The sequence below is a fragment of the Ornithodoros turicata genome, chromosome 2 (assembly GCF_037126465.1).
Source record: "Ornithodoros turicata isolate Travis chromosome 2, ASM3712646v1, whole genome shotgun sequence".
NCBI lineage: Eukaryota > Metazoa > Arthropoda > Arachnida > Ixodida > Argasidae > Ornithodoros > Ornithodoros turicata.
In genome coordinates this window covers 73,125,162-73,151,567 of record NC_088202.1, presented here as the reverse complement: position 1 = coordinate 73,151,567, position 26,406 = coordinate 73,125,162, and positions in this window count along the sequence as shown.

The window sequence follows — 26,406 nt, the reverse complement described above, 5'->3', positions numbered from 1 at the left end:
CATTATCGGGGAAAAAGCTGCGTGCCGATGGGCGCTCCAGGCGGCTCTGTCTGCTTCTTCATTATGTTATCTTGAGCGTGTGCCGTGCAAGTGGCATTGCTCAGTCGGCAACGAGCGGCCGCGCTTAATTATCATCCGCATGCAGGCACCGGAATGGGAAACCTCCAAATAGCCACTTGGTAACGCAAAAAATGATAACGCTTTATAAAGCTATATGACTCACCAATGTCGTTGATATGATTTTTTAGACAACTTCCTTACACGTTGTTTATAATTCAGACGTCGTTACAACACGGGATAGCTGTTGCTACTTCATTGAAAATGCGGTCAAAGCATCCCAACAATCCGGCACAGCTATTTCGGCCTTATTGGGGGGGGGGGAATATGGAAGTTTATTAAATGAAATAGGTAATGTCAGTCAGACAAAGGTCAGCTTGCCTTATTGGGCCTTCATCAGCAGTGCGCAGGTATAGGCAACGGTTTATCGCGATATCTTCCCGTCAGGGTGGGAGGCTCGTCAATTGAAACCCCCCAGTGCAAAGCCAGGGAAGTACGCTCGTATATGCGGCAAACCAGCGGCATGGCCGAGCGGGTTCAGGCGTCCCGCTCGTTGATGGCTCGTTGGCCAATGTCGTGCTGACGACTGGGAGGTAGTGGGTTCGAATCCTACCTCCAACTGTGCTGTCTAATGTTTTCCCAGGGTTTTCTGAAGACTGCCTAGACGAATTTCGGCAGAGTTCCCCTGAAGTCGGCCCGGGACGCATACGAACCCCCCGGCCCCTACTCCTTCCTGTTGTCGTCTCTCCATCTGTCAACATCTGTACGCCGCTCACAGCTGCTTCGTGGAGGTAATATGAAAGCAAACAAAAGTATACGCTGATAAAAGAAGCGGAAGCGCTATGGCTGCACGTAGTGTGTGCGAGCACAAGTAAGCGTCGCCATACCTCACATACAGTTTTGCGGAACATTTGTGTGTGTTTACATTGCGTACGTCCAGTGCATTGTCACGCACTTATTTTTTACTGTTATTATTACTAGAATCCCAATTCTGTTAATGACATTATTTCTCACAGGAAATTAACCACTTGACAGGGCCGCGAATAGCTCTCCAGGTATTCCTCGATGAAACCGTATTGCTGTTGCTTGTTCTCATTCACACTTATCTAAGATGGAACAAATTAACCCGTGATATCAAAAGCATCTGGACAATTCATATCGCAATACGTGGACACCACTGGGGTATACGAGTGCGTGTATTGCTTGCTGTCCCATGGGCGTCCCACAAGAACCGTGTCGGTGACGCGACGAGGTTGTCCCTCCTTTTTTGTAGCAGCGATCATTTTTCTATGGTGCCCGATTTGTTTTGAAGTTTTAAGCGTGATAGATCTGTAATCGCAAAATGGACGCTGAGTACAGCCACGCATCACCATTCTTCCTAAAGTGTGGTCGTGGCACAGCCCCAGGATCTACAGCGGATAGGTAAGGCCCCGAGCCACACGTGCGCAACAGCATTCGGGTCTTCAATGGCATTATTTACGAATCTCGTGCCAGACGTCATTTTCTAATGACATTAAACGCCATGATGACGATTTGGGCCACCCACTGGGTAAAATGTAAGCTATGCTACTTTAAAAAAATGAACTTAGTTAACTACGTTGAAAATTCATGTAATATTCTGAGAGATAATAATATCAAGGTGATCTTCGCACCGAGTAGTTTTAAAGCATTTTAATAACATGGTCAATAAACGTATTTGCCAAGCGGTGCGGAATCCGAAACAAGCATTATGTTGGCGTCTCAAATTCTTCCACTGTTGTCGATGAAAATTTTCAACTTGGGACTTGTTTCGTCAAAATAGTCAGAAAGCTCAAATTTATCAAATCGCATCCTATGACACGTTGAATGTGTGATGTGTCCTGTGTGTGCCCCCGGTGATTCCGCCACTTTACTCTAACTTGGGCGTAGCTCTTGAACTTTTGACCTACATGTTGAACTCCATTATCATCTCTGTTCGTCTCTGGACATCATCCTTTTGCGTTTTCATCATCTCATCATCGGATTGAACTTTCTGTATTAAGTGTACTGGGGTAGCCAGTTTGACTTCGTCGAAACTCACATCCCCATTTTTTCTTTATTCACATCACATCACATCACATCACATCAAATCGCACTGTGTTATACAATAGAAAGTGGCTTTATGCAAGCCAAATTGCTGCTCTGCGCTAACAATGGGAGCGAGAGTAGGAATTTCATGGGCGAATGAGTTGTGGCGAACTTAGTAAGCAGAAAATGGCATTAAGGCAAATGTCAAAACTGTCTGCGTACAAACCGTACGAATGACATCACAACTTAACCCATTAAGCACTTGATGTCATTTTTCGTGCCTCTGTGGCAGGGGTATTACTCACCGTGCCGCCTCTTTGAACACAGTCTGTACCATGGCTACCATTGGAAGTTACGACGAAGTTACCCAAACCTGCGACAGCTCCACTAGTGGTCGTGGAAGATATAGGTAAAACATGTTTGGCTATAGCGTACGGTTTGCTTCGGTCCTAATACCTACTATATTCCCTCTAGCTACATTGGGCTCCAACATTTTCTTTCTTTGAATAAAGCATTGATTGCATTAATGCCAAGCATACAGGCGGTCTCTAGGTGTCCGTTACAAAGGCTCGTTAGTACACACCAACAAGTAGTCTTTAGCGTCACGCACACTCAGACAAGTCTATGGCATCTGCAGTTGAGAACCGCCCTACATCGAGCTTAAATACACACCGCCCTATACATGAATCTAGGCATCAAATAACAACGATACCGGGTTCCCTGTCTCCGGATACCCCCAGTAGTTTGAATTTCGTCAAGTCACAATGAAGTTAGTCGAAGTTGAGGCCGACCAACGAGAAAGGGGGCATATCTCTCCTAATTTGGGTACCTGGGCGTTATCGGCGAGCGTCAGCGATGGAAATGATTTACGATTCACGCAGCGGCGATTCGCGCGATGGCCCATGTAATGCGTCCCGGGCGGGCAGCCCGTGACGGTGATATCTTCGTTTACGGCCATGCTGCTGTGGGTCTCGCTCTACTCCCCACTCCCTGATAAACGGATGGTTCCTCCGACTGGCTCCCTTCATCGCTCTTCTCAGATGCTTCCTTGAGCCGAAGGGCTTCATCCTGGTTCGCGTGAAAAATGGAGAACGTCACTCAGGCGTGCTGTTCCTTCCTCCCCTCCGCCCAATATCTAGTTTAACGTAATAATAAGGTTTGATGGGCACGCATGCAGAGCCTGTACTTAGTAATTTTCGAGTATGCGTTGTTGTACGCTGGCATGTTCGCGTGGAAAAAAAGACAAAGGGGAAAGGTTAGCCACACTATACGCTTGCTGTTCCCGAAAACGGACAAACGAAAACAAGAAGAAGAAAGACAGAAACAAAGAAAACTATAGTGAAATACAGAAAAAGAAACGGAATTGCCATTATTTCCTAATATATTTACTATTCGCGATGGGCCTCACGTCGTACAAGTTGGTCAGTGTGGGACAATGGCAGAGCGTGAACTGTTTCCAATAATAGGGAGTATTCTGGACACTTTACGCACACCGCGTTTATAACACCGCGTTCTATATGCTGATAACGTGCGGTGCCGGTTGGAGAAGTAAACGCTATAAAACAGAAGAAAACAAAAGAAGCATGCATTTTCTGTTTTTCAATTCTTCAGCTGGCATGCCAGTAAAACAACAAAATTTCCGGGCAGAATTTTCGTTATGGCATGATTTTTGTGTGCATTGTTTGCTTTGGTTTGGTTTAATGACGTAGCTCAGCGCAAAGCAGTGAAAGATCGGCGTCGTCATTCTGAATGGCGCTTACAATTTGTTGCGCATTTTCGCAGTGAGAATTGAGGACCACCGCAAAGTGATCTGTCCGGAAATACCTGGAAAACCTTTACCTGGAAATATTGCACATGCACACTGTGATGTGTGTGTAATTACGAAATATATTGACCTTAGGGGCGTGTTGGAAATCCTTAGTGTGGTGATACCCGTATCAGCTATAGCTATTGCCGTGCATATTCATCCAAACTATATCAATTTACAAAAGTCGCGGGGTGTTGCAAGATATGTGTGTGTGGGGGGGGGGGAGGGGGTGCTCGGAAAAGCGTTGCTTGTTCAAATCGTCAACCCCGTGCAACAGACGACCAGCCTGCAGGTAATGTAAAGCGTCGCACGACCTTAGGAGGCATCTCAATTTGGAAATGATCGTACTAAGCTGTGCAAGAGGGTCACGAAAAAGCGCGGGCGAAGACAAGGATATACCTGCACTCGAATCTCGACCTGAGAAAAGCCTCGAGCTTTTTTCTTTGAAACATTTCCTCGACGAGTGGTACAGACTCAGATTGACGCAATGCCTGGGTCTGTGTCACTGGATGCGGAATGTTACAATCCCACCTGTGGCATTTTTCTTTTTCTGTTTTTTTCTTTTGTTGTTGAAATTACCAGCAACGTTACGGAATCAATGTGTGAACAAAAAGTAGGAGAATGTCGGGGCATCGAAGCTGACTAGTGTACGCGTGAAGAGGGCAACATTTCCCTGAGTTTGAGGGGACAAGAAATAATGCAAGAAGTTATGCACCGCAGGCTTGCTTCAGTGCTGGTTTTGAGCCAGTGCGTTGTCCGCTTTGTTAAAGCCGTTGCTACCGGTCTTTGTTGGCAGATCAATCGTCCCCGGGTACCCTCCGTGGGTCTTGTCGATACCTTCACTGTATAGCGAACATGGGTACCCGTGGTTCACAGGCGCCAGAGGTTGTGAAAATACTGGAGGAACTAAGCCGTCTTGAGATGAGTGGGCACTCTGTCTACTTCCAGTGGGCTCCTGTACACTGCGACTTCCGCGGCAATGAAGAGGCTGACGGGGCCGCAGCAGCTGCGTACCATTCCCGACCACTCGTGCGGAATACCCTCCCCAAAGCCGACAGGCGAGCCTTCCTCAATGATGTGGAGAGGCCTCTCGCACATGCGCAATGCTCCCGTGACGTTCCAAGGGTTCTGATGCGTGAAGTGGACCCTGACCTTTGCTTCACCATGCCCTCTCGTGTGCCTCGCCATTTTGCATCGCTGGTGCACAGGCTGCGTCTAGGGGTTGCCTGCACTCCCCATTTCAAGCATCTGATCGGCCGCTCCGACTCTACGCTCTGCTCTCGCTGGATACAACGTGGATACATGCTGTTTTGGCGGGTTCTCCTGCATATGTTCGTGAAATGCTGCCCTTCATATAAGAAGAAAGTCTTTTTTGGACATTCAAAATTTTGAGAGATTTTGCACATCTACGGCGAGGTTGTCGCAATTAAAAAGGTAACGAGGTTTACAAGGTTTTCTTCTCAGTTATCAACCCTACTCATTTTCACTGAATAATCTAAGGTTATCTTGCACGAGTTCAGAACCTGTATCTGAATATTGCACACGCTGCAAAGGAACATAATGCAGTAAAGCTTAATTCGAGTTCCCTCGTTCTTCGAGCACGTGTACTTCGCTTAATGGCCGAGAAAATATTTGCTCACACGAGGATCCGTTTTCCTAACATATGCCTGCACGGGTATTCCACTGGGAAGACGAAAATAGAGGGGATCGATTCGTGTGTTTGAAGCACAGAAGCAGTGAAGGATTGTATGTAATTTTTACATTCTTCCAAGAATATCACATTTATCTTTTCTCCGTGGTTCTGTTCATGTACAACGTAGTCTAGTTAGGGATCCAATTACTATTTTTTTTTCCTGTTCGGAATATTTTATTGACATAATTACACTCCAGATTGTAGTTACTTATGTAATTGACCTAATTACACCTATCTTTCCCTTCACGACAATACCGAACGAAGGTGCCAACAAATCACGAAACGGGGAATCTTCATTGTTTCCGCTAAGAAACAATCCCTATTTTCTTTTTAGTACCATGTGTGGAATTACTCGATCCCCCTTTTGCCGCAAGCCCCTGCGTTTGTAGAAGAGAACGAACTCAGAAAGTATCAGCATATTATCGACAGGATTTGAGCGATTCATAACGACTGTTAACGACTTTATTGCATATGCGAACTGTAACTTGCATGTCTTCGCACACTGAATTACATACAACAGTCCGCAGCACATTAATGCTGTACTTATAAGCTGGGAGCTTCAATCAATCAATTACATCACTCCATCCACTCGTGGTTTCTCACTATTTTCATAAAGTACAAACCTGCAAAGATATTTGTTCAAAATACATTAAAAAGTTAGAAAGGTAGGTAGAAAATTCAGCGAACTGGTGAAGCAAAAGCCTCCAGTCAGGCCACCGATATTTCGAACAGTGTCTGTTCTTCTACTCGCCCAGTAGAAGATTCTCTGTTCGAAATATCGGCGGCTCAAAATTACCTCTGGCTTTCAAGTTCAAAATAGAGGTTGTCAAGTCACAAACAAAAGTTCGAAGAGCGAGTGAGCGGAAACAACATAAATAATTAAAACGAAATAAATAGCAATAAGGAGCCAGCATTTGAAGGCTCCGCACGAATAAATAATAATGACGATGTTTCAGCACTGTTGCTTTCCTGCTTGGAAAACCCTCATTCCGCAAATATTAAGAACATTCCTTAGCAGTTATTGAACGTGTGGAGGCATTGAAGTTCAATATAACTACAGGAAAGGAACAACAACTACAACTTTATTTGAATGATGATAAGTGGGCATCTTCATCGCTATAGGTGCGATAAGGAAGGGTTGACTTGTTAATAGACCTCTACCCGAGAAACGTCATCATGACGTTGGTAGACAGACTGAAACCGAAACAAATCAGAAGGGGAGGGCTGGGTCTCGTCCCTTTCAGACCATCCCCTTCGGACCATCGTAATCCCCTCAAGACCGTGTCTTTCGGTCGCAACCTTGTTCGCCTCTATAGCTTCGAGCGTAGTTCAACTCTACCAACCCGGTGGCGCTGTCGAACACTATGACGTGATTTGTTTACAAACAGGGTAATGTCTATTGTCTCGTTACAAGAAAATATCGGGTAGCGCTTAAGAAATGAAACTTAAGCTAAACCCATAGTGGATCGGTTGAAGTGCGACCTTCATTGCTCATTCTGCCGGCATATCAGCTTTCTGGGACATTCGGAGGTTAGCCCCTGCTCTGCTGATCCTTTATTTACTCGAATAAATAACGTTTTTCTCTACCTAGCAGTATTTTGGAACGAAAGCAAAATATTACCCTCACACATTCGCAAGTGTTCCAACGAAAGTGCCCGACAATTTGTTGTGCACTGCAAAGAACGGACCAAGAAGCCGAGAAAAGCACTCCCATCATTGCACATATAGTCATAGTTTTTATTTCTCGGCCGCATCTTTTATGTTTAGGCTTTACCGAGCACTTCGCGATACCGCGGCAAGTGCTCACTGCCGTACAATTTATTTGAAATGCGGAAAAGGCTTTAGAAATATTTTATCTGAGTACGATCCCAGTAGAAGGATCATGCATTATTGACTCTCGTTCTGTTTGCTTCTGTAAGGCCATAGGCAAGGCTTGCTGTGCATGGGCACGGCTCAGCCGCGCAACTTAGATGGTTGAGGTGCAAGATTGATTGGCATTTATAAGCCGAAGACGCAAAGAGGTCAGTGACTTGTCGGCTGGTCGTCTCAGTCAACAAATAAAAGCGTCAGTCTTTTGATGCGTAAAATATTTCTGCGCGAACATACGGGGGTGCTGAAAAGTTTTGGGCCCGACTAGGAAGAACGCGACTTTGGGTCATACACCTTTATTACAATTCGACATATTCACCTCAAAGTGCAACGCACTTGGCACATAGTCCCTGAAGCTTCGTTAACACTTGAAAAGAAAGAAAAAATCCGACGTCTGGTATCCGACATATGCTTCAACTGCTCTCATCACCTCCGAGTTCTCCGCAAATCTCTTTCCTTTCAAACTTCTTTTCGAACCTTTTTTCTGGCTCTAGTTTTCCACCCACAAACGCGTTTTGTAGTAGTTAGCTCTGACTGGGTCGGGACTAACATCTCCATATTTTTCTTTCTTTTCCAATTCCAATTCCGGGAGTATGAGTTCCTCAGGAAGAGTCTACCCGTACGGGATTACATCCGTAATGCAACGTTTATAGCATAAAAACGAAATATATCATGTAGCTTTTCCTGAAACATGTCAAACAATGACAACAATAGATCGGTTTAGGGTTAATCGCCTGTGTATCGCCATCAAGCAAGTGTGCATAGAGCACTACCGAATAATATTATTCATTTTGTGTGGCTCATATACCCACAGTGTAACTGATGTAACGTGATAAAATAACTATACCGCGTTGACAACCTGTGTAAGCTTAGGTAATTCTATCTCGCCAGAAAAGCACACCACCTTAAAGCAAAGTTGCGGTACGTTTGGAGTGCAATGAATGACTATAGCGACATCTCATTTTGTTTCCGGTATATTTTCGTATTCGTGTTCCGAAAGACACGACGCTCGGTTTATCTGCTCCGAACAATAAAACTGCATAACACAGTTTTACATATGTTATCGACGAGCTCACACTTGTTTTGCAGGTTGTGTGACGTAAACTAGCTTCGTAGCCAATATTATGCAGTATGTTACACATAACTCTGTGTGCTTCGCAGATGCGAGCTAAAAGTTCGAAAATGCACAGAATAACACAAATTATATTCCTAACTATTCAATTGCGCATGGCTTATGAAAGTTAGTGAAATTGAGGAAGATCTTCGACCTGGCCTTCACAGCACAGTGGCGCTACCGCTTGAGACAAGTTAAAGGGACTCTGACCAGAAGTTCGACAAATATTTCGTTTGCATCTATTACGAAGGTATAATATGCCTCCAAGCCACACGCGAAATATTTTGGCTGTGCGCGGAGGCAAAGTTTGCCAAACAGGGAGCTGAAAACCGGCTTCGCTTTTCCCCCTCAACTCGCGCAATCGGGGCCGAAATCTAGCCTCTTTGCAGTGGACATCCGCCAATTTCCGTGTGCGTGACGAAATCACGAGGGCCACGTTTCACTGGGCGCCCGGACCGGAAGTTCTGTTGTTAGTGAGTTTGTGAGAGCGCCGGCATCCGTCCGGAAAGCGATCTTCAATATGGACGTCGAAGGCAGAAATGCGGAGACTTCGAGCCCGGAACTTCTTTCTGACCTTTCTGCGATCGAGACATCGAGAAGAAAATTCTGCGTGCTGAACAGCTCGGTAGGCCTTCGAAACGTCGCCGATGCCGCGAATGCGAGACAAAGTTGCACTACGAACTTGCAACTACGCAATGCACTGCACTACGAACATCAGTTACAGATGAAGCAAACAGCATCAGTCGCCTGTCTTCAGGTAAGCGATGAGCTTTTTGACGCACACTGCATGTGATCGAACATGTAAACGTTCTCAGAAATTTCGTGTTCCGATATCTAATGCGCACTTGCTGTTCATGGTGCCGGTGTGGCTGGTGTGTCATAATGCCGAAGGAGATAGAATGCTTGTGCTGCAAGGAGCTCGAAAACACTGCCGAATGACTGCAGTATGAGTGCATTACAACCCACAAAGATTTCCAACTTCTATCCTTCAATATGACTGTCCTGAAGGTCGCATATTGAACTCCGTGGGCAGCGCGAACCTATGAGCGACTGTATTCACAAGTAAGTCACATGTGTCCTTGTCGAACGATGTTAAAATTTGGGCGCCCAAAACTGGTTTGGTCCTGCAATAGAGTCGTTAAAAACTGCAGTACAGGGCGCAGCACATAAAAAGGCTATACAGTACACGACTCTGAACTGGAGAAAACCAATATAGGCAATTTTGTAATTGTCAGTGTGCTGTGTCCTGAGTCACGTTTTTATGTATTGCCCTGTGCATAAGGTTTTAGCGTAGGTTTTTAGCGATATTGAGTGTTCTTGATTGTCGATTCAGTGAAAAGTAAAACAATTTTGGGTTCTAGAAGAACACAGCATGTGTAGTAATGTACAAGGTGTGGGCAGGTAAACTGCAGTTACTCTCAGGTACATGTAGAAATGACAATGCACACACACTGTACTGTAACCGATTACCTATTTGCCTAAACTATATTTTATGTACATCTGTGTAGACGATGCAGATACACTGCGTATCGCCAGTTTGCAAGGTGAGTATGGCACAAGCTTGGAAAAAACAAGATCATGGTCATCCCAGCCTGTGCAGTGAAGAGGGTCTGCAAGCCTTTCCCACAGAAAATGCCACAGGCTTCAAGTACCCAAGATCCTAACTGGGGGTACCTCTTCGCACAGCTTGTCTATCACATTTAAAATAATTCAGCATCTGTATTTAGGATGATCTATAGCTCTCAGGATGATGCATGGTTCATGAGTTCAACATGTTGTGTTGAAACACAACACTAGTCATTTTTAATGAGTCTTGCGGAACGATAGATGAGCACTCCTTTCGTGACATTGTGTACCATTGCTACAGTGAACAATTTCTTGAGCAAGACTGATGAACGAACAAAAAATAGAGTCTTGTCTTCCAAATATGTATGTTCCTTGTAACTTCCGTATTTGTTAAGTGACCCATGTTGATGTCCCCCCTCATGTAATGCCTGCAATGGCCTTTGAGATATATTCATCAATAAATAAATATCAAAACCGGAAAAAGATGTAACACGTATCCTCTCTTTGTGTGAATGATACATAGACATTCTCAGAAGATTTGTACATAGTCACACTTTGCCTCATTTTGCATAAAGCCTAGTTCCACCTCTTACATCATCTCCATATATCTTCAATCTCCAAAGCAGTACAAGGCTAAAGTAATCAGCTACTACATAAAAAGAAGGAGGGGAGGAAAACAAATGCTGGCACATCTAAAATTCGAAGAAACCCTGGTACTTTCACGGGGCTACTCACGGCTCAGTACTGGATCAGATCCCGATGGAAAACAGCTTTTCTGAGCCTCAGTGATAGATTCCCTTGATTGCACTGACTGTGGGGCACATCTCATTGGCTTGGTGGCAAGTGGGCTTGCGTCTGATAGTAAGATTTGGAAGAAAGGGAGCAAGGAACATCTCTCTACGGTCTTAAGAAGGATATCAACGTTACCTGTCAAGGTACAGCATTTCATGTTGCTTTCAGTAAGTACAACACTCCTCATAGCAGTTACCATTCGTGTTGGGAAAGCATGCTGAAGTTAGCTCAGGCAGTGCATCCAGAACTGTGAATCGGGTTCATAGAGAGCACCTGGTGAGAGGGACAGCAACAGTGTCCAGTAAAGACTCTCCAGGAATTTTGTGCAGGTTTGGGGGTCACACCTTTTAATAGTGTTGATGGAAAGCAGGGTGTGTGAAACACTGACTTCTGGTAGATGAATTCTTGTTATTTATAACCAGGTACCCATGTTCTAGTAATCTAGAAAAAGCCTTGGCTCTCTTGGAGGAAATTGCTAATGAATCTGAGTGTCTTTTGTGGAAACAGGTTGTAACTGCCTTTCTATCCACCCTTCTTAGTTGCCCTAGCAAAAGCAAATATGTAATGCTGTACACCATATCTGATGCTAGCACACTAATTGCTTTGAGTGTTCTCAGGCTTCTGAAATGGAGCTACCTCGTACATACGCTGTGCCATGTCGGCAAGAACATAAATCAGACTGCCTTTACTTTTTAAATTGGCCCTTCAGTGCTTCATGTGACTGCAAGAATGGCACCCCCAAAACAATAGGCAACAAGAAGGATTTCTGCAATGTATTGAGCTTTGTAAAACAACAACTTTATTTGAAAATATATTCCAAAAGCCGGGTGACAACCTCATAATGTAGTGTCCTTTACTGCAAACACCGCTCAACACAACGAATAAAAACAGAGCGTAAATGTTTTGTCGCCTATCCGGGTGGCATCATCAGTACAACAGAGGCCAAAGATGAGCACATCAGCCTATCTAAGAGGGAATCTTACACATCCGATAGGGGGCCACAGTATGTATTACAGCCTGAAGCATCACGCCTGATAAAGCAGGATTCTAAGAACTTTCTAGGGACCCATCGCTAGTCATGAGCAAAGGTTACTGCACCATCAAAATATATGTCCCTTAGGACAGCAGTGGTAGACTGATTCGGTCCTGTTTAGTTAAGCTAAGCATTAGTAGCCCTGGCAACTGGCTCTTTTAGTCTTGTCCCAAGTCTTTTGTCTATCTCGCCAATGTAGGTTGCATCACATTCTATGCACTCAACTTGGTGTGCACAGTCAAAATGCCTGATGGGCACAGTGCCCTCCAAATAGCATATGAAATACATTGGATGAAAGGAATGCGGACCACCGATTTGATTCCTTTGATGTTTTTGATTGTTCTCTGTTGGAGGGATGATGCCACCTGGATAGGCAATGAAACGTTTACTCTCTTTATTCTTAATTGTTGTGTTAAGCCAGTGTTCTGAGTAAAGCATTTTACATTATGAACTTTGTTTGAATGATGATTAGTGGCGAGCTTCATACCCTGGGCCACTACTCCAACAATTGCTTCTGGTAGTGTGGCGAAATGGAATGACGAGCCTTGTAGACAATTTACTTGGCAATATATTTATTTATCTCTCATAGGTTGAAGAACCCAGCGTGGTGTTACATAACGGAGGGGCACGTAATTATACAAGACCGATCACCAAAAGGCCTTGCTTTTGACTAGATTAAAATGTGAAGCGATTGTAATATAACAAATGCTGCATGGTGGCGATATGATAGGTTCTCCTCACGAGTTGTCGCCACAGTTACGGTTAGTTGAGAAACTGCATATCCAGTGTAGCAGAATCAAATTTTAATTAGGCTACTTTGGCCAACACGCGAGCGTAGAGCACAGTGTCAAAAGCCCTTACAAAATAAAAAGAATACTACATCTACGTGGACCCAGAAATCAAGACAGTTTGAAATGCTGTGAACGAATTCCACTACGTTAGTTTTGCCTGAATACCCTTTTCTAAAGCCATGCTGGAATTTAAAAAAAGAAATTGACAGAGTCAACTTGGTTGACAACGTGGTAGTACATGATGTGCGCCATTAGTTTACAGGGAACCCTAAAAAGTGGAGCTGGTTAATAGATAGAAGGAGCATAGTTGTCACCTCTTCTGAAGACAGGAATAAGCTTGAGACCTATGTCCTCGACTCACACATAGACTAAGAACCTTTGACACAGATTAACGTATCTTCATTCCAGCTCTTTCACTTTCAGATGTTCATCTCTGTTGAGTGGTCTGTCATTCTTGTAATACATATTGGAATTGAAATGCAGGTGCATAAGGGATGCTCTGAAAGAAAAGTGTTTGGTTTTAGTCCTCTTAATGTTTCTGAAAACGAAAACAAACTTCACAGTGACTATTCTTCTGAAATGAGCAATTCCAGGATGACAGATAAAAAATATATCTTGCCATATCATTATATCCACCTGGCACTTCAATTGAATAATGGTAGTTGAAGATGACGATGATTCAATTTAATGACGCATAAGCAACTTGGGCTATAGTGTGCCAAAACCATGGTAAAACTGTGACTTGTTAAATATCAGACGATTATACTAAAATAATGTACTTTGTTGGTTGGTAAATTGAGATATAGACAAAAACATGATATGATAAAAAAAGCAATTGAAGAAAAGGCAGTTGTTGGCTTTGTGTGACTGATGTCGAGTTTGCCACACTACGTGTTGAATAATAATGTACGCTGATACGCTGTAGCATATAAAGTACAATCATACACACGCTCAATATGTGGTGGATATGTGAAACCAATATACACATACTTACATTTCAAACTTTCTTGAAAAAGGCAGTCCAAGTCTGTCGGACTTGCCAGACTCTATACAAAGCCAGTAAGCACAGTGTGGAATGACTGATTCATCTTTCGAAGGCAGAGGTGCAGCTACCACGACGCTTCGTCATCTCAATGCTTCGGAGCGGTATAGCCTAGTAAGAAGCCATCAGAAGGATCTCATAACAATAACTTGGTCGAAAAAGTGGAGGGTTCTGTGGGATATGTAAGAAAGCATACGCGTTACACAACAGCTACGAGAATGATCGACTGCACCTGCATGGTTTACAGTACGTAGACTTGGAACTGAAAAATAAATGTGCTAACCTTGTTGATACTACTTTTCCGTCAGGACCACACGAGAGCACATTTGATTTTTTTAGTTGAAGGTATCATCAGGTCCCCAAGCTCCTTTGAGATGCAGCAGACAGAAGTTCGCTGAGGCGAGTGACTGCCGTTGCGGTTCGTCGCTTCGCAGCAGATCAAGAACAGTACACAGCAACGATAGGTGAAACGTTCAGAATATGGTGACCAACTCCAACACCAACCCAATGACCCGAACAAAGAGGATGAACTGGGAGTCACACAAGTTCGCAGTTCGCAAGCTCGGCATACGGCATCCATTACAGCTGACCGGATACGGAAGCATATATCGAACGCCGTGTACAGATTGAAAAGAAAATCGTAGAAACTGTTGCAGGTGATAAATGCAGGGTATATTTTTCTTTTTGAGGCTCTGTAACAAAAACATATTAACGTAGAAATGCCATTTCATGAAGGAAATTGACAGATATTGCGTGACCACGTGACGCGTTTGAGCCAATTGTGGGTGTTGCGAGTGGCCCCCGTGTTGACGTCATCTTGATGGTGGGCCGGGGTGGATATTCTATATAAACGTATGTTTTCTCGGTTTGACGCTAGGCGTGCTGCACTCGGATGAAGTCGAATGTTTAAAATTCGAGTTTAGAGAAACCGTGGGGTTTTAATGCGTGAATTTTCGCATGGAGAGTCCTTGTTGGGTGCTTTATCGACTACAAGTACGAAAGAGCTCCCACAGTTTCTGGTCAGAGTCCCTTTAACTCTCCCCACTCCAGTCACTGCGGTGAGGTTGAAGATCTCGAGCACATTCTTCTCCATTGCCCACACTACCACCCTTCCCGCTCCGTACTCTCCGCCTCCCTCAACGAGCTAGACTCCCTTCCCCTCTACCTCACAAAATTGCTTGGCCCCGGGCCGCAACCAGCTCACCAACGCTCTGTCCTCAAGGCTCTCTTCGCCTTTTTGGACGCCACAGGACTTCGATCCTCATTGTAACGGGACACATTCCTTCATTCCCTGCTTCACCTCCAGCAATGGGATAGAGTATCGCCCCCCCCCCCCCCGCGATGAAAGTCATCCTGAAATAAAATTGTTGTTAAATAAAAGGAATAACAAGAAGAATTCTGCTACATCGTTATCTCACTTTTTCTATGTGTTCCACGTCTTCCATACTGTGAAAAGTAGCGGTAGCGGAGAGAATCCGCCGCTCCCCATATTTGTAGCAGGATACTTTCTCTGCTACCGATTTAAAATGTAGCGCGATCGCTACTCCGTTACAGAATACGGTACGGATACGGTAGCGGCGCTGCTAGTAGAGCCGCTATGTACAACACTAGGTGGGAGTGATGGCGTAACGTTGCAGCTTCTTAGGGTGGTGTAAGTTCTAGAAAGAAATGACAAGCATAACCATAGCTCAGCGTAGTGCCCGTGCCTCTCAGACTAGTTCAGCTTGAGGCAGTTCACCATATGGGCCTAAGAAACGCTCTGGGTCTCCTGCAGCAATTATCAAGCGAAAGTGCCTACGGGTGAGTGGGATCAACGTGTGTTCGCCTTTTTGCTATTCAACGTTTGTTGGGACAGTATGACAGACTACACAGGTCACACGCTGGGAAGATCATCCGCAGATCATCTTGCTTTAAGAAAATGGGGAGGTACACCTACAAGATGCTTGTTGGCCCAAGCTTCTCCCAAGAGGAACAGCGACCGTTTCTTCAGCAGGGACCGCGCTGCCCTTGCTCTCTTCGGTGTCTCATGAAGAAGTCACATGTTTCAAGCATTGTGGCCAAGACCATTGTACAAGAAACCATCCTGGAAGAGAACGAGGGTGCACTGGAAATCTACAACGACGGGTCCACCAATCCCGTTACCGGAAGTAGTACGGCAGCGTTCTGGAGCCCTGCACTTGAGCACTCGTGAGGCGACCGCATCCACAATCAAGTGTCTTGAACTTTTAGTTGAGCTCGTACGAATCAAACAGGCCTTAGAATTCCTACTCTACGACGCAGAGAAGAGTGCTGTTGTGCTTACAAACTCCAGGTGCTTTCTTCAGCGGATAAGTAATCCCCGCATCGACGACCCCATAGCACATACCATATGGGAGATATGGAAACAGCTCAACAACTACTGTGTTGCCGTGTTTTCAATGGGTTCCTTCCCATGCAGGAATATCTGGCAACGAAACAGCTGACAGGGTCGCAAACAGCTACCACAGTCTGCGTCCTGAAGTCTCTGCACCTCACACCCACGGCATAATAGGAAGCAGCTCTCTGAGTACATCCGAGCAATCCGCCTCACTGCTTAACCGGAAGTGCGGCACTTCTCCCAACCATGCCCGTGAAGGATCTCAACCGGAAGCGATGTACCCTTCTCCACAGACTCCCATGCAAGCCCGCTGTGACACCCGCCATTCGCTACAAACTGCGCCTCGCGTCATCGCCATGCTGTGAGACTTGTTTCTGTTTCGATGATCTGGCGCACATTATCATAAGCTGTGTAGAGCCCAAGGAGCCAGAGACACTTTGACTGCGAGCTTCAGAGCACTATCACTTCCTTGTAGCTCTCTAGACGAGATTTTGTACCCGCAGGGTCCCTCCCAAATCCGTAGAAATGCGCCGGATGCGCTCCTATTGCGTTCGCCTTCTCTATGAGTCTGTCGTGAATGCTTTCCTTCTGTTTCCATCCCCACTTACTATTTTCTTTAGCTCTGTTTCTAATTTCTCATTTCTTTTAATTTCTGGCCCCCTCTATGTTTTCTCTTTTACTCCCCCTTATCCCTTTCCCCTTTCACAAAGGAGTGAAACTTTGAACTTTGAAACTTTGTCTGAGCAGGCAGAACTCACTCGTCTTCCTTTTAACATCGTGCTACCGCCACCACTATATACGGTGCATATTTTCTCATGGGAGGTCAACGATCATGAACTCGGTTGTGGGACCCGTACATTTCAACATGGCTTCTCACGTTCTCCCCGTTACCAATAGCTCCATGAATTCATTCTTCTGCGTCGTCATCACGGCTTCCTTCGAAAATACGATCACACTGAATTGTAAACGCGAGAACGACAAACACAGATATGAACTTAATATAACGGGAGCAAGCCACCTCTGCACTGCAGTCGTTCGTGTAATTGGGTTACGCGACTGTTCCCTGCATACTTTTCCTAGCGCTGTTCAACTCGGGATGTCTTCGGATGGAAGCTCTAACCAAACAGTGCTGGGCGACGTGCTTGAGAACTGTAAACACCTGGAAGGTATTTGCTGCAACAGAGTAAAGAGACAAGAAATCCACGTTAGCAGCTGCTTTGAGTGGAAGCGTCAACGATGTGATGAAGCAAGCATACTAGAGGGAAGAGAAACGACATGCACTTACAGACTCGCTTCGCTAATGGTATTGCCAAACGATGTGTAGAAACCTTTTCAAGTTACAACCGTTCGCTGGACTGAAACGGACGTGTAAGACTATAGCTATGGTTGGCTATTTCCTCATGTAAGTATTTTGACCACTCAGGTTTTGAAGAACGCTTACCAGAAACTACACAATGAAACGCTCATTACCAGTGTGACCGACAAGCTTTTGCTAGTGCGATATACGATTCTTCGGATGGCGTTTTTGTGTGCCAATACATCACGTGGCAAAGAAACATTGACGAAAAAAGAGAGTGAACGATAAAAGACATTCTTTGTCACTCTTTCCTTTGGCTTTCGCTCTTTTAATTTGTTCGTCTTTTCTGGATTGCAAGGACCACGCGTCGGGCACTGACCGGACGGATTTCTGGGAAGGGTACACTTTTGTTTCCCTAGCTCCTCAGAAATTCCTGTGTCTCTGCGCCGATAACTCAGCTCGGACGATAGATGGCGCCATGGGAACCACCTGCGTGGGCCCAGAAAAGTTTATAGGATATGCAGGCGGAAGGTGGACGGTTGCGGTGTTGTGCGGCCTTCAACTTATTATTTATTTATATATTTAGATACAATACAGAGGGTAGTGGCTAATATTTAATGATATTATGTGAATGTAAGTAGCATAGAAAAAAATTGACGAAGTCGTGGAAGTAAATAAAAAAGGAAAATGAAACATTTGTGTCGATTATAGCAACACGCACACACTCATACATTGGATGATGATGAGGTGGGCGATTCACCGCCGCTGAGGCGGTACACTGCCCTGTTGCACATTGGGAACGGATGATGGGATGATGATGGTGGGGGAGCACTTTCAGAGGTCCGTCACCACACCGGTGGAGTTTAAGAAATCTGCAAGAAGACGAATGCCTTGTATCCGGTGGGCAGTGTTCGAGCACGGTCCGAGGATCTTCGCGAGGTTAAACGGCCGTTTGTCAATACGTTGCATAGAAACTTCCATCAGTGCACGCTCGTGGTGATATTGCCTACAGGCCGCCATGACGTGGCAGAGGTCGGCGTGCACTCCACAAGTGGGGCAGAGGGAAGACGAGGTGTAGCCGAGACGGTGTCGATCGATTAGAGCAAACACTGACAGCACAAGTGTACAACATGGAGATTGACAAATGGCTATGCAGCGAAATGGTCGTATAAACATTTCTTAAATTGCTTGGCGTTGGTAATGGAGGTAATGGCACAGCGAAGGCGGTTCCACTCCAGCGATGTACGAGGCAGAAATGAATCGTGAAATGACCTTGTTGAGCATGAGGGAATGCTCACGTTCTGCGGGTGTAGGGTGTTGGATTAGCGATTCCCTAAAGTAATTATTATGACAATAAATTTTGTGAAACAACCTGACGATACATAAGATGGCGTAAATGCAAGCTAGCTGGTGGATAAGCTCCATGATAGGCGAGCCTGAGAGTCGTGTCGTGTGTTTTACGCCCATTGATCAGGCTCGCCTATACGATGAAACATAGACGAGTTCGTCGAGTGGAAAGCAGAAGCTAATTGCGGTTATATTTCATAGCAGTGATACTGGCGGTGCGATTATAATTACGGAATATGAATCGGCTTGCCCTGGTTTGTACTGGCTTCTAATGAGTTCGGGATTGTGCTGTAATAAGTATCCCATACAGAGGCTGCATATTCGAACTTTGGAAGGACTAGTGATTTGAAGGACTATTATTGAGGGACCAACAGCGGGCTCGCAGTTCCTTCACTTTCCCATCGGACAGCTATGTTGTAAGATGGTTATGTGTGCTACTTAAAGGGACCGTTGCATCATTCGCGGTCGATTCCGAAAATATAGTGCCGTTTTACTCCGTGTTTATCACCGACAATATAATGCCGATAACCGGATGCGAATTAGTGGAGTAGTTTATCTGCAATTTGATGTGACGCATGGCAATCCCAGATGACAGATGTCGAGAGTTTGGATGAATTCCCCCTCTGGACATCTAAGAAAAAAGTCACTCGGACAAGGCCAATCAGTGAGCGCCCTTTGACGCGGACATGTTCAATCAGGGAGCGGCCGGCAGCCTTTGGCGGCCGACCTGCGGGCGGGAGGTTTGGCGTCTGCACGTCGCGGAGAGTCTGTGATAGGCTTGTGGAATGCTGTTTCTGGCTAGCGTCTGACGTGTTCGTACCACGACCTACTAGATTATAGCGACCATGTCATACGGACCCCTTCCTAGCGCCGCATTTGAAGGCTAGCGGTGGCGCTACTCATCGGCCCGGTTATTGCCTCCTCAATTTCTACAGTACGCTGTACACTCTTCAAAATTAACTTCACCACATAGCACGCTCCTCACCAACCATCATCTCGAATGATATCGTTGTTGAAATGATAGGTGTTGAAAACGGGACGCGTACGCCTTTTTTGCGACACTTATGCTGTTCATAATTGTCGCAAAAAAGGCGTACGCCTCCCGTTATCAACAAATCAGGGCAGATATCATTCGAGATGATGGTTGGCCAGGAGCGTGCTATGTGGTGAAGTTAATTTTGAAGAGTGTACAGCGTACTGTAGAAATTGACACCCCCCCCCCTCATTTTTAAGAGTGTACTTTAGCTTACCTTAGTATTTTTGTACAGGCGGTGGATGTCCCACGAGAGATGCTTCCTCCTAAAGTTGATTATCATCATTGGAATTGGAAAATAAAGAAATATATGGAGATGTTAGTCCCGACCCAGTCAAAACTGGCTACTCCAAAATGCGTCTGTGGGTAGAAAAATAGGTACAGAAAAAAGAGAAAAATAAACAAACAAACTGGAAAGCGGTAGAGTGGGTGAAGGAGGAGAAAGCATAAAGGAAACGGGCGAAAGGAAATGGGAGAAGTTATCATCATCATTCTACGCGTTTTCATAGTAACGGTTGCTTTCGTCTGCTACGGTGCCCTTGATCGACAGCGTTGGGGCCGGTTTTGTGAGACGCTGTCGCCCTTCAGCAGACCCGCCAGAATTAGGCAGGTTGCGCGTAGCCTGCGCGATGGCCTTCCACGCACCAATCCACTGGGGTCACTTGGTCTGATCCTCAACAAGTCTGAGGTAGACGTAGCTCTGGATTTCTGCGGAACTGTGGCGGCGGCTGCGGAAGCTGCGGGAACTGCAACGTTTCATACCTACATGGTTGAACTTCGCAAGGATCTTGAGCGTATAACGCTCCCGTCGAACGCACAGCTGGATGCGGATTTTTCTCTGCCAGAGTTAAAACTGCCCTTCGTTTGTCCCGACCCAAATCGTCCCCTGGTGCAGACGGGATCACCTATTCAGCTCTTCGAAATCTTGGCGCTGAGGGCCTTCGAACCTTGCTATTTATATGCAACAGCTCATGGAGATCTGGCCAGGTACGCGCAAGCTGGAAGGAGGCCATGGTGGTCTTTTTGCTGAAGCCTGGCAAGCATCCGTCGTACCTGTCCTCTTTCCGTCCGATTAGGCTTACCAGTTGTGTTGGTAAGGTGATGAAGCGGATGGTTCTACACAGGCTGGAATGGTGGTTGGAAAGGAATCACGTTTTCCCTGATGAGATGGCGGGCTTCCGTCGGCACCGTAGCTCAGTTGATTCCCTTACGGACCTTGTGACTGCTGTTGAAGTCGCCAAGAGCTGCAAGAGGATTGTCGAGGCTGTTTTCCTTTATGTCAAATATGCCTATGATACGGTCAGTCACACTTATGTATTGCACACCCTCCTCCGGGCTAGAGTGTCTCGCAGGCTTTTTGTCTGCGTGGCTGGCTTCTTTTCCAACAGAACCGTTTTCGTCCGCACTCGGGACGGTGACACGCAAAAAACAGTTTTGACCCAAGGCGTTCCTCAACGAAGTGTATTAAGCAAGCTGGCAATAGCCTGGCTGACATTTCCGTTTTTTTTCTTCCACGCTATTAAACATATCCCCCCCCCCCACACACACACACCTCATCCTCTTCAATTTGGTTATGGCGGATATCAAGCGTTGCGTTCATCGCAAAGTTCAGCTCTCTGTATATGCAGACGATGTGTGCGTTTGGACCACCGGTAAATCAAGGTCAGCGATTCAACGCAGCCTTCAAAACTCGTTGGATGCTGTTCAGCATTACTTCACCAAGGCTGGCATGGACATCTCGGCTGAGAAGACAGTTGTGCTCCCGTTCACGCGGAAACCGATGAGCGCCTTCCCTCTTTCGCTAGTGAATAATACACTCAGCCAAGTGAAGTGCCACAAATTCCTGGGTGTTATCTTGGATGCCAATCTCTCGTGGAGCGCCCATATCAGGTACCTGGAAGCGAAAGTTCAACGCTGGACCAATGTCATTTCTCACTTCGCTGGCTCTGCATGGGGGATTGATCAGGAAGCGCTCCTATCGATTCATGGGGCATTGGTTCGGGGAACCATTCTCTACAGCCTCCCGGTCTTACATGGCATCTCAAGAACATCTGAACAGAGACTTCGGTGTATGTTGGCCAGAAGCTTGAGGATCTGCCTCGGTGTACCCCGCGCCGCTGAAACGCGCATGGTGGTGGCAGAGGCCCGCGAGCTGCCAGTAGAGGTCTTAAATCTCAGAGAAACTGTGCGCCATTATCTACGCCTCGTCGCGGAACACCGTCGTCACCCCTTGGTTTCGAAGCTCAAAAGGCGGAGGCAGAGCAACATTTCTCACTGCATCGCTGCTGTAAAGCCATTGCTACCGGCTTTTGTTGGAAGCTCAGTCGCCCCCAGGTCCCCTCCGTGGGTCTTTTCGATACCTTCGATCTCCACTACCATTCCTGGGCTCAAGAGCAAGAGGGATCACGTTGCAGCACCCGTGTTGAAACAACTTGTGTTAGACATGATGCAGTGCCGTTACCCTTCGCACACTGCCGTATTCACAGATGGGTCGACCAACTTACACGGCTCCACTGCTGCCTTTACAATCCCGACTATGTCGTAGTGCCACGCATACCGTCTCTCGCACCGCACCTCATCCACGCCTGCAGAGTTGCATGCCATTTTGTTCTCCCTCAAGCACATTCCATCAGCCGCTATACCAGCAGCTGGGTGATATACTGCGACTCCAAGGCAGCTCTCCAGTGTATAGCGAACATGGGTATTCGTGGATCACTTGCGCCTGTGGCGGTGGACATACTGGAGGAACTAAGCCGTCTTGAGATCAGCGGGCACTCTATCTACTTCCAGTGGGTTCCTGTCCACTGCGGCATCCGCGGCAATGAAGAGGCTGACGAGGCTGCAGCAGCTGCGTATCATTCCCGATCAAGCGTGCGGATTACCCTCCCCAAAGGCGACAGGCGAACCTTCCTAAATGATGTGGTGAGGCCTCTCGCACATGCGCAATGGTCTCGAGACTTTTCATCAAGAGTTCTGATGCCTGAAGTGGACCCTGACTTTGTGGGCCGCACCTTACGTGGCGAATTTCCCCATTCATTATCATTAACTTATTTGTTGTTGTTGTTGTCTGCTACGGTAATGGTGCGTCCGCTTCTGCGCGTCCAAAATGCAAATTTCCATCGTCCAGTTATGATGCAGATCTCACGGGTGATGAGTAGCGCATCGTGCGGACGGGCTCGTTGGGTTTGCCGATTATGACATGGTCGCTATAATCTAGTAGGTCGTGGTCCGTACAGCCAGGAGAGTAGCATCGTGTTTCACACGACATGGTCGCGTCATAGCTTTTCTAACAACAATTGCGAACGCAAAAGTCTGCGTATTTACCGATATCTTTTTAGAGACAATCGACTGCGCTGCGCTCCCATTTGTGTGCCCTGCTTACGTCATCGTGATACTACTATCGTTGGTGCGTCCTTAGCTGCAGTGGGAGTGTCAATCTTAAAAACTCGTTTATCTAATAGGCAAGCTGTTTTCGGTCGGAAGAGAAGCGTGGCCAAGTAGACTATGAAGGGGTGACGAACATTACCGTATCGGTCTCATACACACGTTTCCGGATGCTATGGTCCCTTTAAGATACCCATGATGCGACCAAAAAAGTTTTTCTTTACGCCAAACCCTACAGCGCGCTATCCTCTCTAGCATTACATCACGCCTCATTACAGTTGTGCTTCTATATTTGACTTGACCCATATCTGCAAACCATTGCGCGCAATTTAAACTTATCCCCGTATTTTCTTAGAAGGTCAAAGACTGCTATCGCGTTATGGTTAGTTCCCATATACGGCACTTCGCTCCATAGCGCTGGAAAGTTGAGCTCCTGTCAACTTTTCTAGCGCCAATTTCTAGCGCCAATTTCTCTTAGACAATCACGATGCTCCGCCTGCCTGTCGCAGCGATGACGGCGCGGAAGTCGATGGTTGTTTTGCTTCAGCTATCCAAGCAGTACGGCGACAGCGCGAAGATGGCTGCCGGCTTTCTGTGCTTATTCGTCCTCGCTGATTTCTTTACGACTAGTCATCACCTAATTTAAGGATACTGTAATAAAAGAGAACCGGCGGGGCGAAATCGGACAGGAATTGGGAGTGACAGGTGGCTTTACAGAAAACTGGCGGGGGAGGCTGCGTGTCTCCGTCACGAGCAGATACGTCTGTCTCTTCGTTTTAACCCCCTTCGTCCTGTCTGAGTGGTGCAGTGTTGCGACATGATCTTTCACGTTGCTTCGGCAGGAGTACGTTTGAGTAGCCTTCTTGGTCACGGAAACGAAATATCTCCCGAAGTCAGAAGTGCCGCCGTGTTGAACGCGTCATTACCACAGCAAAATAGTAACAGCAGGTTAAAGTGCCACTACGGACTAAATCTCGTGTTCTCAGAATACTACCAAAATCATATAATTGAAATCTTCTTGTCTCACTTTACATTCCTGCAAAATATTTTGGCTCTACGTGACGCGAAAGTTAGAGAAGATTAATTTTTATTTTTGAGAACTCTGACATCCTGTTAAGCATGGTTCACACTAGTGCGTTCTGCTGCTGCGGATGCGTGCGGGCGCTGGTTACCATGGCAACAGATACGTGCGCGACCTCCCGCAGCAGAACGCAAGGAGTTCGCCCGAGCTCAACTTTTTCCGACGCACGCAGCAGCCCGCAAGCGGAGAACGAATCGCGAGACCGCCTTCCGAGCGTGCGCAGTACTGTTTTCAACATGGCGGCCACCGGAGTGGAAATTCCGCTCGGCGCTCATTGGCTTACTGTTTGGTGACGCACGCATTCGGACGCAGGTATGTGAACAGCGGAACGGATTGCTTACAACGCACGCATACGCACGCAGGCGCCCGCACGCAGCAGAACGCACTAGTGTGAACCATGCTTTAGGCTCCGACGGAGCGCCCGGCTCTCATCTAGTAACGTTGTTGCCCTTCGTGTTGTCCTGAGGTTCACTTTTTGCTCTCCGTTAGCGGGGCCCCACGTGACACATCATACGACCGCTCCGACCTCGGAGTAAACACAAAGGACGGAGAAGACATCTCTCCCATTTACCCCTCTTGCGATCAGCGTCACGTGATTTATCCACTACGTGGCCCTCCCCGGACGCCGGCTTCGTTGCTAGGAGACGAGTACCCGCGCCAGAATATGACATCATTGCAATTTGTGGGCTTATGATTACGTCACCCGCTCCTTGCGTCATCGAAACTTGTGGAGGCTCACCAGATCTTCAAAAATTGAGAGAAATGCACAGCGTTCTTAAACTGGATTGAAATTGAGACAATTGATGTTCTGAGGCTGGAACACATAGAAAGGATAAATACATACGAATCCTCAAGTGCCTAAGAAAGCCAAGTGCCTACTTAGACACTTGAGGCTTTGTATGTGTTTGTCCTTTCTATGTGTTCCAGCCTCAGAACATCAATTGTCTCATGTTCAACTGATGCCGCTTGCGTCGATCCCGTCGTATGAATGTGTGTATGAGTAAGAAAAATGTAAGAGTGAAAAGGGGATGAGTGAGAGAGTGGTTGGTGTGTCCCTTCAGATGACGCACCCTTGGAAGTCGCTGGGGAGGTGTGTTAGCTTAGCTCAATTGGTAGAGCCCTGGACCGGTAATCCAGAAAATGTGGGTTCGGGTCTTACAGCTGGCTACCCTTTTCAGTGACTTCCATCTTTCAGGATTGAAATTTCGCGTATAGAATACTTGAGGCACCTACTTTTCATGGACTAAATAATATAAACGCTGTTTTCCGAGTCTGGAGTGGCGCTTTAATCTGCCAATACATGGCAATGACAGCATCAAGTCGATCACAGATCATACTGGCTACGTACGGATACCGTGCGCGAACCGCAGGATAGCACTATGCGCTCCGATGTTGTGAGAACGGCACGCGGAAACAGCGCTAGCTTTCAGGCGCGTTTTTCTAGCGCTATAGAGCGAAGCGCTGTATGTGGGAACTGGTCATAGTCCTCGTTGCATCAGCAGGGAAACCGATATTTTCCCTCTATCGTTTCTCTTTTCTTTCTATTAAACATATTGTCACCCCCCCCCCTCGCTATTTTTCTGTTTTTTTTTTTGCATACATATCATGCATATAAACAAAACTAACCCTTATATGTGACTGATCTTTTTCTCTGCTTCCAGCTACAGTATAGCTCCTCCAGTGTCTCATTTTTTTAAAAATGTTCTAGCAGTAAGGGGACTTCGAAAGTAGCGCTTATGACGAGCTACGATATCAGGAACCCACTGCGCTTCTTTGAAGTCAGTTTCAGCGACTCCTTTTTAATGAGACGTGCGAGATTGTAGGTAGAGAGAGGCATACACTCAATGAACGGTTCTCCTTGAACTAGGGGCCATTTCTCACCGCTAATAAAGTCCTCTTCATTCTCAGTCTTGAATGTTAAAGGCGTCCTTTGTTTGAGGGCTATTTTTACGTTCAGAAAAAGACAAAAAAACAAACAAAAAAGAAATGGAAAAGGAAGGGCAAGGACTGATAGCACCTGCACACACTGTACTTGAACCTCACTTTTATTCGTGCCCTGAGTAATGGCCATAATAAGTGGAGCGGCACTCATTTTAAA